This window comes from Passer domesticus, chromosome 16, assembly GCF_036417665.1.
Source record: "Passer domesticus isolate bPasDom1 chromosome 16, bPasDom1.hap1, whole genome shotgun sequence".
Lineage (NCBI taxonomy): Eukaryota > Metazoa > Chordata > Aves > Passeriformes > Passeridae > Passer > Passer domesticus.
In genome coordinates, this window is record NC_087489.1 from 13276919 (window position 1) to 13281981 (window position 5063).

General features: G+C 41.1%; 1 long non-coding RNA gene across 1 annotated transcript; it reads left to right on the plus strand.

Annotated features, from left to right (window-relative positions):
• The first annotated feature begins 3316 nt into the window (after positions 1 to 3316).
• On the plus strand, positions 3317 to 4842 carry LOC135282109 (uncharacterized). Its single transcript, XR_010348435.1, has 3 exons — positions 3317 to 3491; positions 3876 to 3936; positions 4011 to 4842. It is a non-coding gene; the product is annotated as an uncharacterized LOC135282109 (long non-coding RNA).
• Positions 4843 to 5063: the final 221 nt, after the last annotated feature.

Here is a 5063-nt window from a genome sequence, read left to right on the forward strand (position 1 = left end):
AAACACTTTTAAAATCCTTCTCATTTGGAAAAAAAGAGTTTGATAAACACCGGGTGTCATTTCACTTTGGGATGATTTTGTGCTGTCAGAGCTCTTTTCTGCCATGCAGTCCCATTATTTTTGAGATGGTAGGACAGGAGCATTTATCATGCCCTGCCCTGCTGAGCAGACACAGACCCATCTATCTGCTCTGTGAGGGCACCACTGGTGCCTTTATTTATTTATTTCGGGAGCATCCATTCCATCCCTCAAATTTAGCTTGTCTGGGAGAGGAAAGAACCCTGTATTCAGATAGATGGGGACGATTTTGCACTGTGCATTTACACAAATGTCATTTTTCATCACTTAATTGGAGCCAATCCTGGCCCAGGGTTTGAGTGGCTTCGTATTGATGGTAAAAAATTGTGACAGCAGAACAAAACCAGGTGACAAACTGCATCATGTACAATTAGCAAATCTCACCCTGCTGCTGCTAGAGGGGAATGAAAGGCAGACCCACTCTGAAATGATCCATTTTGGGGGGAAAGTCGTTGCAAAAATGATTTTTCCACTCTCTGGGGCAGTAACTCAGCCCTGGAAATGCCCGTCACGAGGCTCACAGGGAAGATTTCCTTCTTAAACCTCATTTTCCTGTAGGGACTGAGCATTCCTTGCTCCTCTTCCCTTTGGAGAGCCAGTGAGGCTGCAGGGAGCAGGGCAGGGATGTTCTGCCAGGCTCTTCATCACTGCTGAAATCAGGATTTATGGAGTGCCAGCCCCTGTCTGTCCTAAATCTTGGCCTGAGAACAAATCGGGAAGGCAAAGTGGAGCTGCTGAGGATGAGGGTGAGAAACAGCCTGGCTAATCCTTGGGAATGCCATAATAATGATAATTATTTAGAGAACACAAGCTTGGAGCGACCAAAATCTCCCAGTTCTTTGAACACAGAAATTCATTTTGACAGGGAAATGAATATTTGGGGGGTGTTTCATCTGACTTCTTGTAAATGAATTGTTTTGCCTTCCCGGGGGAAAGGAGGTCAGGAAGGAAATCAGAGTTGGGGGAATCAAGTACTCAAAGTTCAAGTACTGCAAACACTAAAGGCTTCCTCAGAAGCAGTAAAACCCACCAAAATTGTATTATTTTAACTTTCTCTGCAATAATGTGGGCTGTGCTTTCATTGCCAGCCATTCAGGATAATGGCATTACCAGACTGAGGTAATATCTGAAATATTTATGACACAGAGCTTGCCTGAATATGTTGTTTTTATGTAATTAAGGGCTGTGTTTGACATGGATTAATGCTCATGGAAATGTGGTATATTGAATGTTTTGGTAAATATTTCCTTGCTCATTCTCCATGCTATTTTATGCTGTTTTTAATGAAACCATCAAAAAAATTTACAAATCTGCTCCTGAAATGGCAGCTTTTGATGTCTTAATTTTCCCATGAAGTATGGCTGGCCTTCATTAGAATTCAGGATTTTAAGACTCTTGGATATAATCCCTCTATATAATTTACATGGAGCTTAAAACTAATAAACAAAACCTTTCCTCTGTGGTCTCTCTGAGAACACAGAGCTTTGTTTGGCTGGTTTATTTCAATTTTAATCAGAATATTTCTGCAGAGCACAGGAGATGTGCTGAGGCAGAGCTGCAGAGTGAGAGGTGGATTCAGTTCCTGCAGGTGTGCAGAACAGTTTGAGGGAAATTGTAGAAGAAATAATAAAGATTTCACAGACTGGGAGAGGTTTTATCCCTGACTTTCATGGAGGTGATTTGGGGTTGGAATAGGGATCATTGAGAGGTTACAAAAGACAAGGGAGGTGGAGCCACCCCTTGTAGGTCAACCCCTATATTATTATCTTTATTATTATATTATTTATTCTATAATTATATTATTATTATTATATTTTCCACCTAAAGAGATATTTTCTGATGTGTAGGGATTGAAATAGTTTGTTCAGCATGAAATAGTTCTTGTGTGTGATTTCTCTTTGAAAACTGGACTAATGCCATGAGAAACACTTGTCTGAGCATCACCAAAACTGTAAATAAATGTCTTTTTTCCTCATGGCTCGCAAGGGTATAAGTGAGAGTCTTAAAAACCCAAAAATGAACACAAAGCCCTGAAAAATCCCATGGTTTTAGTGCTGAACCATCAAATAACAGCTCTGGAAGGACAGGAGGGAAGAACAGCAGCTCTTTATGGCCTGGGTGAAGTCACTCCTTGGTTAATATTTTGCTCTGTGTTATTTAACCTCTCCTAAATGGCAGCTCAGCTTTAAACATTGCTGTGCTGTGCTGGCAGGAGGAGAGCTGAGAGGCAGTGAAGCACTGCTTTGTGTCAGCAATAAAGAAAAAGGATGTTTGTTTGCATGGTCATAACCCACACAGACCTTAAAACCCTGTCCTGCAAATGGAACCCTCAACTGGAGTGCAGGAGTGCTCCACTGGTTTTCATTTTAAATTTTAATTTAAATTTTTTTAATGGAACCAAAAGCTTGGTGCCATTAATGTCAGAAGAATGTATGTTGGGCACAAGGATGGGAAAATCTGATTGAAATAAACACTAAATTCTGCATAAAGCCAGAAGATATCTGAAAAATTAAAAAATAAAAAATAAAAAAAGAGACAAAGTTGCTTTTCCAAGTAACACATTTTTCCTCTCTCTTCCCAAGGTTAATTTAGAGGTTGAGAGTTTCCTCTGAAAATATTCCAATTTCTTTCCATAACAAAGTTTCTATATATACAGGAAAAAAAAAAAAAAAAACAAACCGGCCTGGTCCAGATCTTCAAGGCTTTCAAAGATGAAAACGGACATCTCTTATATTAATACAAATTTCTTCAGTGGAAAGATCAGGCTCGACTTCTGAGTATGCAAAACCACTCAGAGAATCAGAGGTTAGCCTAAAAACACCTGGCTGTTTTTTAGTACCCACCTCTCATATCCCGCAGGGTTTTGGTTAACCCCCAGCCTTGCCATTTTCCCTCTGGATTTATGGCATTTTGTCCCAGATTGCAAGGGATTGTGTGTTTGCCATCTCTCAGAGGTGGGGCAGTTATCTTCATTGGGCAGTTTTCTTCATCCCTTCCACAACCAATCCTCCCTCCAGGAGATATCTGCTGTTAATTGGCCATTAATTATTAATTATCTGCTGTTAATAGGCCATTGATTGTTAATTATCTTCTGTTCATGGCCACTGATCAAATTACATGGCGGATCAAATTACATCATCCTATTAGGAGATGCTCCGCCCAGGGGAGGAGCCAAGCATTCCTGCCTGGATACAATCTGAGGTTTGGGACACCAAAGAGAGCCTTTCCCACTGCATTCCCAGAGGAGCAGCTGCCTTTTCCACTGGACCTTCAGGGGAAAACTCCCCCCTTGTGCAGGACCCCTGCTCCAGCAGCAGCACAGCTGGCACTGCAGGAGGGCTGAGCCACCCTGGGATGGGGCTGTGCCACCACCCTGACACACAGGGCTCAGCTCCTGCTCTGCCTCTGGCAGGGTTGGTTTGTATTACTGCACTTTTATTTTATTTTTATTTTCTTCCCTAGTAAGGAGCTGTTATTCCTGCTCCCATATCTCTGCCTGAGAGCCCCTTAATTTCAAATTCATAACAATTCAGAGGGAGAAGGTTGACATTTCCCATTTTAGGGGAGGCTCCTGCCCTCCTGAGCACACTGGTCTGTTCAATCTGAGAACATTCCTCAGGATTTTCTTTCCCTGTTTAATGGATGGGGAGTCCCTGCTCCTTGCTGGCAGCTTCCCTCCCAGAGCTGGGGTTAATTGGGGAGATCTGTACCCAGCATTTCCCTCAGCCTGTCCAACAGCTCAGCAATTAACCCGGGCTCAGGACAGCACATATCAGCAATTTGTTCTCACATTTCAGCTTGAGGTCTTTCTCCTGAGTGTCTGACAAACCTTGAGGATTGAGCCTGAAATCCTAGAAGGTGAATAATTGTTTTCTAGACAGCATATTTCTACATACCTCATTTTTAAAAAGACATATCTGTTTTTTTTAAAGACAAATGCTGCTCTGCACACCCAAGATGAGTCTGGAAGCCGCCTGGACCCCTTCTTCAATGTGGGAGAACTCCATAACCCTGAATTCCTCTGCTTTTGCCACTTGAATTGAAACTGAAATAATTCCAAGGAGGCATCCAATGACCTACAATCAAACTTGTTATAAAGAAATCAAAGGAAGATGCTGTAACTCCCCTCTGAAGTTTTACAGAATATTTAACCCTGGGGTGGTGGTTGCAAGCACTGAGAAAGTGATTCCCAATTAATAATTTATCCAAAGGCTTTAATTTGGTTTTGTCCTTTTGCAATATCTATAATCAGATTGGGATTTTTCTCTCGTGCATTTGTTCCTTAAAACAGTTTCACAAATTAATTTAGCAATTTGCTGTGGCCCCAGTTATCTGATTAGCACAGGAGAGGTTGAAATGTTTTGCCAGTGGGAGTTTGGGTAAAAGGTGGAATTTGGAAAGGCGAGACCCGGGCAGGTGCAGCAGAACACAAAGGTGAAACACAGAGATGGCACAAAGGCTTTTCTCTTCGAATTAGAATCAACCTCCATAAAAGATTTTATAAAACCACCACGTTCTGTTAATTCCTTGTTTTAATATTAGCCTCAGAGTTCAATTTTGGTAGTTAATAGAGTAGAATAAATAGAATTTTTTTATCAATACCCATTAAGAAAAGCAGACACTTGCTAGGAAGCAAATTTGCTTTTTCATTTTTCATTAATTCACCTGCTGTATATTTACATTTTGTGTACAAAATCCAGAAACCTCTTCAGCCTTCAGTACAAGGCATTATTATATTTTTTAAAATACATTTTTTCTCTGATGCCAGCACTCTCCAGATAAGCACCTCACTGACTGACAGTTAGTAGGTGTCACTTTCTAATTTAAACCCCAATTTAAATTTACCCATCACATTGTTGAAGAAAAGTGTTACCTTTCATTCACTAATTACACTTAATTGGCTGGAAGATTTAAATGCTTCATTGGCTGCAAACATTTCAAGCTGGGCAGGGTGTCTGAGAGAGTCTGAGCCTCCTCCTGGATTT